Source organism: Ischnura elegans, chromosome 4 (genome assembly GCF_921293095.1).
Source record: "Ischnura elegans chromosome 4, ioIscEleg1.1, whole genome shotgun sequence".
Lineage (NCBI taxonomy): Eukaryota > Metazoa > Arthropoda > Insecta > Odonata > Coenagrionidae > Ischnura > Ischnura elegans.
In genome coordinates this window covers 80,923,889-80,936,712 of record NC_060249.1, presented here as the reverse complement: position 1 = coordinate 80,936,712, position 12,824 = coordinate 80,923,889, and the positions used below count along the sequence as shown (strand labels likewise).

The window sequence follows — 12,824 nt, the reverse complement described above, 5'->3', positions numbered from 1 at the left end:
GGCAAATAGTCTTGAAGAAGTCAATCCTGGGTATGTGTTTACATTGCGAGGAGCTGTGATGTCTGGTTGTTACATACCAGTGCATAAATAATTATAGCTGTTATTTAAAATGCTCCGATTTCAAAATTGTGAGACCTCACTCTCTTGCGTGACATAACACTGCAGTTGCATCCCGAAGTAAGTAGCACCTGGAGCTCTTTCAATCTCCTCTGTAACTCCCCCTGTAAAAGGCTCTCACAATAAAGTTTTATTGATTTATTTGATCGGGAAATGTTGGATCAGTAATGTCGCGAGAGCACATTTTCTTTTTAAGGAGAACGAAAGGTTTGTAGCTGTTTAAGGAGAACGAAAAGCTAGGCTTCTCACTTACTGTGCTTGGCAGGGAAAAATGCCTACTTAAGATACGTTTATATATTATCAATGTATTGGAAACCGTACATTTTGGCCGTATTTCGATTTGCTATTGGTAAGAGGTTCAATTTTATCATAATATAAGGGCGGGCAGTTATCATTTTGGTCAAATTTAATTCGGATATTAATTTTATAGGAGATTCCATATACTTTTTGGGCGACTATAAGATAAGTAGAATTTTATCTACTGGATTTTCATAACCGGATTTTCTCGCTTAGATACAGTAGTGAAGTACTTTAACGGCTTGTTCACCCGAAACGAATGCAATTAGCGTTGCACTTTCAAAAGAATGAGATGGAAAATGAGCTGTCAATATATGGGTCTTACGCAGGACATCGCCGCATTGGTTATGTATGATAATGGGTTTCGAAATCGTTTCCTATTTCCCTTGTGGCCCATAATTTCATAATAATTTCCTGTCCTCCAACTGGTGACGAATGAAAAATGAGTGAGACGTGGTAAGTAGAGGAGAATGAATAAGGTCGGTGGTTTCTTAGGAGGTTATACTCATCTTCGAGGAAGGTTATAACCCATGACTCAACGCTCGCTGACGACTGTCGGAGACGGAGATCTATTAAAGCAGTGGCTGACTCGCAAGCCGCGGGCATATCCTAGGCGGAAAAAGTCGCGGAAAATTATGAAGGCCTTTATTTTCCATAAGGAGGGTACACCGTAGACCCATCGGCACAACCAAGGGGACTACATAGAGGAAGTCCCATTCCATTCTAAAGGAGGTCGATTTCTGGTGCCACTTCGATACCTTTTTAATCGGTTTTCCAAAAATTTCTCAACGCGATTAAGTAAACGCGTCTTTAGTGCTTAGAATTGAGCCTATGGTGGTACATTTGTCGTGAAATATTTTGTATTCGGTCTGTCTCAATGACACTGTACTTATATTAAAATATCCTGCTCTACCTAATGGATCGATGAACTTATTTCGCGATCAATTTACGGATAAATATCTTTATTTTTTATGTTAAAACGAATATTAATTTGAGGTTGGAGCGAATTTTGCAATGGCATGAAAAAAATTTGAGAAAATAAGCACAGATGTAAGACGGAGTGTTTCATCATTTCTGTACCTGCACTGCTGCCTCTAGTCGCCAGATTCTCTTAATTACTCCCGTTTTTGCTACCCAAAGTTTCTTGGGTCTTCTTTTTATCTAAAATGATATGCCAAGTGACAATGCTCGAGTCATCGCATGCCAAAATAAACTCACAAAAATATGAAACTACGCCGAAAAAAGAGGCATGGCAGGGGAAAAAGATTAAAGGGTCAGGCAGAAATGTTACGATTGAAGAGAATTAGTATTAAAAACTTCTAAGTCTAATTTTACTTCTAAGTAGTGCTAATCCTAATTCACTGATGGCATTTCAACGCTACCGCTGGACTTCGTTACTCGGTGCTTACATACTTCCGCCCTCTACACTTCTTTCACATTCTCATTTTTCAGTACATTCATCGTGAGGTAGTTTTTTTATCATGGTTCAACTACTCGTTCTGCTCGTGTTCCTGGAACCAAGTTGGAGAACATGTGCTTGCAACCGTCTTCTTCACAAGCATAGGGTTAACCTTGAATCCCCTTTTTTTTTCTTTTCAGTAAAGGTAAACGACTATGATAGTTTCGCCCTATTTCCTTAAAGCTTCCTACCGCACTCCCTCAGCATCTTTCAGTGCGTGCCGTATCATCGGTAGAGGCAGACGCGGGATTTCGTCAACTGGTTTCGTTATCTTCGAAATACACGAGCTCCATTTTTGTGGAAGATGTCGCGTTTCCCCTTTAAGGGCGGATTCCTTCATTCTGAATCATCTCTCTGTCCGCACCCGCATCCTGTTGATCTTCTCCTCCCGAAACGGGTTGTGCGTTTGAATGGAGCCGAAATGATGACTCGTCTCGTTAGCGCTCCATCTATCGCACGTCTGCAGTTGATTTTCTTCACGCGTCGCGTCGACCTTATATAAGGCCTTTCATGCATTTCCTGTTATTTTTAAGGAAGACTCACTCTTTTTACTGGTTTTAATAGTTCGGGGTTGTTGACCTGTCCACTAATTGCTCAATGAGAAGAAATCTTATGTGCCGGGTCCCGCTTGCGGCCCTGTTTGAAAACTGCAAATTTTGAAACTGATTATTTGATACTGAGCCTAGCTAGTGGCTGGGATTCAATGCAACTATGACTAGACCTGTTTTTTTACTCATTATCTTTTTAATCATACCCTTTCTAGTTGACCATTTAACCTTTTTTCCTCTCTTAAGCCTCTTTTCACGCTGTAGTTTCATCTTTTCTTGTTTATTCAACTTCCAAATTTCGGTATGTGGCGCTTTCAGCTTAGTCATTTACCACATCACTTTTTGACAAAGATGATCTTTTCTCTGATGGAATAGTTGCCTTTGCTAGTCAAATTTTTATGAGCAGGTATAAATATTTGATGGGATGAGGGACTAAAATACAGTGTGGGCAAGTAAATACTATTTCAGTGAGAATAAAATCCGAAGCATTAATGTACCATTACCGGTAAGAAGGTAGATTTAATATGAAAGCTTATTTTGTGGTCAGTCAGTGAGTTCTCGCCCTGTTTTAAAGTCCTCTCATGGAATTATTTGAATTCATAATCTCTTTGGTGTTACTAACATCTGCAGACATATGCATTGATATTGGATAGGGGTAATCATACATTTATTTTAGAATTTTAGCATTATCACTACTTTTACAAGATAGTTCCAAAGTCTTTCCTATGGAATAATCTTATGAGAAATGTTGATTTTCTCCGTGCATAAATAATTAGTTTTATGATTTTAGATACGCAGTATATTTCAGTGTAGTAAATAAGAGAATTTCAATTCACTGTCTCGTTGAGTAACTTATCTCCGAAAACAATTAAGAACATTTTTTCAATAAATCACATTCCTTAACCTCGCCGTAAACCCCAAGGATCAAATCCATGGATAAACATGCCATGAATATATAGTATCCCAATAAAACAGGCTAATTTTTCTAGATTTGCGTCTGGGCGAAGGATTTTTTTTACCAATATTGCTTCATTTTTTCCCACTTTTCCTCGACATTTTCCCGCTTTTTTCGGCTTTTATGTGGTCCTTTGGCACGCCCTTTCAGCATCTCTCGGGGTATTAAGTGGATCTTGTACCCACTCGAATTTCTCAGCGAATTCTTTCACTTGCGTGAGAGAGTGTGGAAGAGAGAGGAGCATAATAGCAGCGAACAATGCGCGGTGCGTTGTTCCGTGATAATTATTTTTTCTCCTCGTCCCGCCAATGGAAGTGCGCGAGAATGTGGAGTGATGTGCGTGGAGGATGCCGATGGGCGAGGGAGGGATATTAGGGAATTAAGCGAGGACGGAAGGGTCATTTGGGAGCGGGGGGATGAGGGGTGTGGTGTAGGAGGGTGTGTTTTGGGGGTGCGGTGGTAGGAGGAGACAATGAGCGGGCAGAGTATTGAGTTTGGCCACGAGGAGGAGGGGGAGGATGGAGGGCAATAAGGGAACTGGTATGGGAGATGAGGGCACATTCAAAGTGAGATTCCTTTGGTGGCGGGCACGATGAAAAAGGATGGGATGATTAATGAAACCGTCGTGTATTTGGAAGCTGGGACGGCCTCAGGAGTTTGAGAGCGCGTATCCGCGCAGAAGGGAGGTTGAGGGTGGAGAGAGGTGGGCGGGTCGGGAATTGGGGTGGGAAAGAGGGGGGGGGGGGGTAAATCCTTTGAAGATGGGCGAAAGATTTCGGTCTTCAGGGTAGAAAGGCGTCCTTTTTGAGTTGCAGACGGCGGCTTCCATGCCTTTTGTTGGGATCCGCTTTTAATGAATTAATTTCGAGAAAGAGCGGATAGGGTTGCATGCTGCGTGGAGAAAAAAATCTTCAAATTTTTTTTCTCCACATTATTATTAAATTCGGCAGGTGCGTGGATTTTGCCGGCGTGGTGAAAGAGTTCGCTCCCTTTCTCAGGGTTATTTTATCTCGCATCAAAGCGTGCTATTGGATAATATTTGTGCGATGGCCCCGTGATGTTGTGAAAGCGAAAGTTCGGATTACTCTGCGTTGACTAAAGAATGCGGTGAAACTATAAGACGATGAGAGTTTCAGTTTCAGAGTAAGTATGCCCGCTATGTAAATAAATGCCTGCTAATGACCTTTCCTGTCTTTAATATAGTAGTAAAGAGCAAAACCTATAGTTATCTTTCATTTTCCCACAACTTTCCTCGATTATGAAATCATCAAGTCTATGAGGCAGTATTGAAAATACGTTTCATGAAATTATTTCCTCCAATGGTAGGCAAATTCAGCAGTTTGACTAAGATTCCGTGTCAGATTATGCTTCCCAATGTCAAAAATGTTATGTTTCAAAATAAGAAATAGGGAAATAAAAGGATGGAACAGAAAGAAGAATGTTTCTATGTCTTTCCATACTCAACCTGATGTACGTTTTAAACACCAGGTCGGAGAATGAAATTAAATCATTATTTTGGGTAAAAGAACGTACGCCTGATTTTATTTTGCCCATGATTCCATACGCCTTGCTGAGATAATTATGTCTCCTGAAATTAGGACAGTCATGAGAATACCATCATTTTTCGCAGGGATAAATGAATATCGTAAATGTGTGACTTATTATTTGATTAATCGCTCGAATTGATAATAATCGGATATTTGTCCTAAATTGTATAAGAATAGAATACAGGTTTAACCTTACTGACTAGACCGCTTTGAAGGATCATGAAAAGGTACCTACCATCTCTTCAACATCGCATATGAAGCATATTCGATGGAGGAAAAATTGGAAATTTTCTCATTTCCGACAATTATTAATGCGAGACTAAAGCATTGGAAAAAAATTTCTTTTGCTGGAATTCTAATTCATTTTATTTGTTTTTTGTGCGTAGCTAATTTTTGTTCCACTTTTAATAGTATTTCAACCTGCACTCATTAACAGAATCTTTCCTTGGTGACTACAAAAGAGGGAATAAATCGAAATTTCATTAATTAATGACGGTGAAATAGTGCATAATGGTAAACACGATAGAATTATAATTGTGAGATAGTAATTGGAAATACTTCACATGGATACTCTCATATTCGGAGCAAGGAAGGTATTGGATGGATTGGTAGTGTTTCTCATTTAATCGATTTAGTGAAAAAGAACAGAAATAGGGTAATATTTTTTCATTCTGCCAAATTTTCACTGTAATCTAGTATCGTCTGACTTAGTTATGGAGAATAAATAAAATGGTTGCGGAATATTCCATGAAAAGTAATACTACTAAGGAGGGGAGAGGGGTGGTTGAATTGGCGGGGTGGGTGAGTAGGGAAGCACCACAGTCTTGAATGGAGGTGTCGGACAGGATTTTCGAGGGGTCAATTACATCGAGCGAGTGCCCGATTCCTTCTAAATAGACAAAGACTAGTGGGATCTCCTTCCCTGCAGGCCGCTCACTCTGAGCGTGTGACTCCTGCAGGTGGTATCAAAGGGACTGAGATTAGAATGGAAGTGTGGGGCTATATTCCTCGCTCTTTTTCTCTATCGTTTTCTTTCTCTCGCCCAATGAACGGCCTCCCCGTCGCTCCAATTCCATTTCCAATTCTTCTCAATCACCGCTCTTTCAGCATCTCCTTTGATGCGGGAAAATGTGAGAGAGGACCATTATTCTCCTTCTTTGTAGTAAGTACCGCCAGATCAGGCCAACCACAGGTAGTGAGGCATTTTTCAGTTAAATGATAGAGAAAAAATTGTATCAGATGTTGCTAGATTGGGTTGGTATTCGTAGAAATAATGATGAAGTAAGACTATCTATCAGGCAGACTAGGATGCTCAAAAGCAAACGGCTGTTGGTTTGAGCTTTTCGATAACATTTTCATGTTTGAAAATCATACCTGTTGGTCATATGTTTGAATTCGCATGGCTAGGTATGACGGAGCTAATTGAATTTTTCCACTTGCTGCAAAGTATGGAAAGCTGAGAGCTATGTGGGCCGTGAGTTGTTGGGCCGTTCGCCAGTGATTTATAGAAGGAAGAATTTCTCATTTTAAAAGTTTAACGAAAAATACTTAAAGTCGCTAATTATCATCTTTAGTCCCCAGATGGCTTGGATATATTTTAACAGCTTGGGACCCGTGTTTCATTATCAATTTTACCTTTTTAATTACTTCTTCTTTTTCCTTGCTTATCTCTGCTATGATGCAAGTTCAACCACCTGAAGGGCCACTTTACATGAATTAATTAGTTTCTCTATAGTTGTCGTTCATAAAAATTTATTAAGATATAGTTTTATTCCAGCGAATAATAAATGATGGCGCTCATCCGTACACAATAAATGTTTAATAATATTTTTCTCAATAAACTCAATCTATTCAATTAATAGAATCAATTACTGTCATATATTTACCATCCGCGGAGATCAATTCCGCGTCATAAGTAGAAGAGAGAAAAATCCGAAAAAATGGACAAAATTCTCAAATATTAATCTAAAATAATTTTTCTTGTCCACATTCTTATTTTCTAAACAATTCTTTCATAGCTTTAAACCTAAATTCATGATTCTCTTCGTAGTGAGCCGAGTGCATCTCATTAGGTATTGAGATTATATGCATTTTTGTAGTTTGCTGCTTGCCGAGTCTTTTGGCAGGACATCACCCGATGGGTTTACCAGAAGAGAAAGTACTACTCGAGCTCCTATCGATTATAATAGCGCGTACTCATCCGAGTATCGCACTGTATCGCCGATTATGAATATGTTTCTTCTGGAAATGCGTGCCTGCTTAAATAAATAATTTATGCACCATTAAATGCGGAAGCGATCGTCAAAAGCAGCCATTCAAGATAGACAATAAATAAATCAAGAGGACGCCGACGCATTTTTGTGTGCAGACGAGCGTTCGGGATGATGCTAATAGAGCGATGTTTATTCTTTTCGAGGAAACGTGCCGAAAAGAAGAACAAACCATTCAGTGGGCAGAGTTTTTCTAATGGAAGAAAAAATGTGGAGCGGAGAGTTGGTCAGGAATGTGGGATAGGCTGACCGCTCGTCTTTTGAGCACTCCCAGTGTACACAGGTGCAAGCGGAACGCGGGACTTGAAGAGGATCGGTGGAAGTGGAAAGGTGGGGAGAGAGGGAAAGATGTTCGAGGGAGGAAATAAATGCGGAAAAGAGAATAGAGGAAGGTATGGGAATCGATAGTTATAGCCTGAGTGAGAGACAGTACTCCATGGGAAATGGTATCATAAGTGCTTATTCCTACGGGTTACGTCAGAAGCTCATTAAAAATGATGTTGTCTGTGGCGCTAAGTAAACTTTTACAACGCGTCATCCAACCCTTTATATTCCTGCTTGGCTCAATTTACTGCCTGTTTTTTAAAGATCTGATATGTCACGTTTTGATAAAATATTGAACGATATCCTGTACTTATTGGTTTCTTGAGACGAAGCAGGGAATGAGTTGAAATTGGTGATAGTAAACTTATATATACGCTCGCTAATGTGAAAATAAAATGTGATATCACGCGAGGGCTGTAAGAGCAAATTTAGTAATGATTTTTCACGGGGTCAATTTCTTTTAACATAATTGACTACTTGAGGGCTAATCATTGGAAAATTTTTAATGCAGGAGATAATGTCATGTGCGAATTTAAATAGTTTTATTTTATTGATTAACATGGTTAAAAACTTTTTAAACCATGAGGAAATGACGGGAATTTTGCTGTTCAATGAAACCTCATGAGTGAAATTCACAAATTACTTTTTTAATGAGGTTGGTCAATTGTAGGCTATTTTATAGTCCAGCTATTTTAGGTGCGGCTGAAAACGTTTTATGCTATAATGTAGATAGTGAACCCTTATATAGAAGCAACTCCGTACAGACATTTGCGTTTCTTGCTGATAGAATTTAGGGAAAAGTTAGTATCTGATTGATTAGCACCGATTTTTTTTTGGATTTATGTAACCAGTTTTCATGTATTTTAAGTAATAGCTTGTCCATAAGGAAATCCTGGGAATTATCCGTATCAAAACTCTTAGTGGCACAAATTAATCCTTCTTTGGTGTTTCAGATTAAGTAATATTGTTGTCAATTTACATTGATATTCACAAAAGTAGTTTTTACCTACAGAATACCTGGTCTGACCTACAGAATAACTTCTATGTTCCCCATTAAACAGGTTGAATCAGGAGGCAGGCACGTGAAAATTTCAATGATTTCCATCTCCCTAGAAGGCATCGGAGATCCCTCGCGCCCGACTGAATCCCGAGAGCTTATTTCATTCTCTGAAGTATGGCGATGAAATGCCTTTTACGTCCATCGCCGGGTAAGGTGCTTTAACAAACCCGCGACGCGTGCGTACTCGCTATTTTTTGTCAACCAGCTAGATAAATTCTTTCTTTTCCCTCCCAAGTGTGATGTAAATCCTCATTACCATACAGCTTCTTCCTATCTGCCTCTTAATTCCCGTGTATTCCTCTCCACGTATCATCCAATCACTAACCCTCCCTCATCCTCTTAGCCGCCTATCTTTCCGTATCTCTTCTCCGGCTGTATCTTTTGTTCCCATCCTCCCTATCGGGGTAAGGTCGGCATTCCTTTCAGTTGTCTCTGCCAAGTGTAATTCTATTAGCGTCATTCTAATACGGAATGCTTAACCGACACGTGTGAAATATGCAAGTGCGCAACCGTGAACTTGTTTACTTTTAAACTTTGCAAATACATGCCATCCGTCTCCTCTTTATATGCGGCGTTAAAAACCACTATGGTAATCCAGCGGAAAAGTGAAAGGTGTAGGTACGCAGGTTTCAGTCGAAGACTTAGTGTCGAGGGGCAAATCAGGTGTTCATTGCGCGCTCCTGGATGCAAAAGGTTAATTGGATACCACGTTTTAAGATCAGATAGATGGCCTTAGCCCTAGACAAATAATTTGTTTGAAGAAATTCACTTAATCACTTAAAGTGCCATCGATTAATCAGTGAAGACCGTGTATAAAGACTCTCGTTTGATGGAGGGTGTACTGTGTATCTGATATTGGCAATGGAACCATCGATCAAATCATCCCATTTGTGAGGTGAAGATTTATGCAAGCAATTTACATCACTTAAATGTTACATGGCCATTACTTTAAATCTGTAGTTGCCTAAAAGGGTGATAATTTAAATCCGTCATGTTGGAAGGAATTGATTGGTGGCTGTACTCAATTAAATCATAATTTAGGGTAATCCGTTTGATCGTGGTTTCAGGTTTTTCCTGCCGGACGATTGGTATGAATAGGTTCTTGTCTCCCGACATATAATTCGTTCCCAAAATAACTATCAGTAATTTTCCTATGTAACCTGCATTAAATTGATTTAAAATTACATCTGTGTGCATATAATTAACGCTAAAATTGGCTTAGCAACCGAATGAGGTAAGTTATAACGGGAGGGTTTTTAAATATTGTGAACACTTATTATAATCTAATTGACGCAAGCATGCCACATTTGTTGAGAACATAGCTTTAGTTGAATAAAGCTATGCAGATATGTTTAAAGTATTAAAAAGAATGGTTCTCACAGAGGCCCCTAAGAATTGGCTATTGCTAATAGAATCATTGTGTGCTGCTACAGATTTGATTTGACACATGGCCTTTTGGTACTAAAACTACAGTAGCACTGAAAAATCAGTCCGAAGAAGAAAAATAATTACAGAGACATTTTCAGGGTATTATACATCCATATATAATTATACAATCCAAAATAGTTTTTTTTAGCCGCTATGTAAAAAAATTGATATTTTATAACTCGCCTCCACTCATCTTAACCAGCCTCAAGGCTCTGTCAGAACAGCAGCATCACAAGACTCGCTACAGTGCCATTAACCAGTTAAGTGGTCTAATTTCAGAGATATTTCCTGCTCCACCATCTCAAATCGATACCTCCACTGCAAAAAACGCTCAACAATCGCCCAACGAACCAAATCCGCGCATCTAGTACTACTAAGGCTACAAGATGAGTGGATTTGATTCGGAGGGTAATTGTTGAGCGTGTAAGCAGTGAAGGAATCGAAATATCGATGGACCTAAGTACGAATCGTTAGGCACGTTTTAATTGAGAAATGGTGAAATATTACATTAATTACCTCAATCTGGTTGAAATATGGGCAATTGTTTGACTCTGTGTCGATACCACCTCCACTAGAACCATTTTTGTCAACTTTGATGGAATGGTACGTGGTGTCTCTGTATATATATGGGGCAGAGTATTTGAAATTGACCTTAATGTAGTGCTTTTGCTGCTCTGTTGGACAAAATAATAAGATGATATTTATGCGATAATGCTATTTAGACCATTGTGAGCAGAAATAGCCGAAAAAACGAAACCAGGGAACAAACTAATCAGAGTGAACAAACTGCATATTTTAATGTGTATAATGCTATGACGAAAAATATAAATGAAAATGATATCATACAACTTTCTCTCTTTTGTCCCGGTTTATGGAAGGAGTTATGTTGATTTTTTTAAATATGAACACCTCTTTCTATGCACAATTTTGGTAAAATTGTTCCGTCGCGATTCATCGTGGATTCAATCTCATCATTGTGAAATATTGCGATACCATTGCAGCCATTTTTGCTATTTCTTTTCTCATTTTGGTATATCATTCAATTTTGTGTGCTAATTTGGAATGATTGGAAAGCATTAAAATGAAGACTAAATGTAAAAAGGTAAGACCGCATTGGATGTTTAATCTTACTCATTATACCCAACTATTCGTGAGGATCACGTTTTGCTTATTGTTTCAGATTCAATTTATTGCAATCGATGCAAATAAATTACATATTGCAAACCTGATTGAATTCTTTTCTGCAATGGATATGCTTTAACATTTCACAGCAATATCGGGTTAGTTAATAACTGGCTACAGAGCAGATTAGCACAATGTCGTCATGGAACACTAATTAAACTATTTATCAATTAGCTTGCGTCAATTCCCAGCCTTTAGTGGAGTGCAAATCGAAGTTGAATTTTAAATTGCCTCCACTCACAAGGTGGCCTGTGAAATTCCTCTCTATCGCTCGTAATTCCCCACAGCAACCGCGCTATTCAATGGCAAGAATTTTTCCACTCCTAAAAAGCTACCCCCGAGGGATGTAGCAACGCGAGAAAAGGCTTGCATGAGAATCCTTCCATCTCGTCGCTAAGGACTCCTCTCGGATTCTATAAGTACCCCCACCCCCTTCCCCACTCGCATTGCACCGAGCCTCTCCCACAGTATGCAAAGTGTTGTTGACATCCTTTCGAAGGGAATCTGCTCTGCCAACCGACTCACTCCTATCTCCCCATCCACCGCGCATTCCTCAGGTGTACATGGCGCGAGGAGTATGTAGACCACCCTGGGGGACTCATCCGTCTGTTGTTAAGTAGTTCCGACCGAACGCTGTGGGATGGGGAGGAATGGAGCTCACCTGGCTTGGGATGAGATCTCAGAGCGAGTGGGAGGAGGTTCAATGGGGCTGATAGGATGGGAGAGGTGAGCAGCGGCCGTGAGCCTTGGTATCGGTCATAAGGGGCGGTCATAGAGGTGGGGATGGAGAGAAACAGGGAAGAATATGTCCCGATTGATTCGAGACCTGCATTGCATCGCGCAAACTAACCCTTTAAAAATCTCATCTCGCCTTGCGCGCGATCTTTTAGGAGATAACTTCCTCATTTAATTGGATCGCCAGTAGGAATCTTTTTTCAACTTGGTGATTTTATTGGAGGGAATGTATCTAGTCCAGCTTATTTGTAAATTATAAATTCCTGCGCGTAGGTTCTAAACATATCTCGTTCTTTTCTGATATAAGGTCATTACTGTCTTCCTATCTAGTATCTTAGCGATTCGTGGCGTCGGTATCGCACACCCATATGGTCCAAGGGAATAAGGCTGGAGTTCGGACTATTGTCATAATTAAGATATTTTAATTTTTCATTAAATATCATTTGGGGAATATTGGATTTTAATATTCATGGAAGAGATATACCTATATATCATCTTATAAATATTGTGAAGGGAGTGCTAAATAAATGACGTTTCTACGATTCGTTCCTTGAATAAAATATACGTCTATAGAATACATTTTCATTTTTCATTCCTATATTAACTAATGTATTAATGCTCCAGGTTACTATATTTTTCAGTTTTGAGAATACTGTAACCATCAGTATTACTCTGGATTTTGCAAATATTTACTATAAAACATTATCATGACGTAATCTGGTAATAATTCGGTGAAGAATAAGTATTAATGTAAAGTACTTTGCGTTTTTTAATCAAAAAATTATTTATTCGGAGTTATTTAAGTTTTCATGAATGGAAAAATTGCTCTTAAGCCAACGATTGTGATCTATTCGGAATGTAAAGCCTTGCAAGCAGATTCGATTAATATTCGATTGCGAAAG

The 12,824-nt window shown here is 39.2% G+C and overlaps 1 long non-coding RNA gene across 1 annotated transcript in view; it reads left to right on the top strand.

Annotated features, from left to right (window-relative positions):
* Nucleotides 1-12,824, top strand: part of LOC124157717 — a 222,480-nt gene that overhangs the window by 209,272 nt on the left and 384 nt on the right. The window lies entirely within an intron of this gene.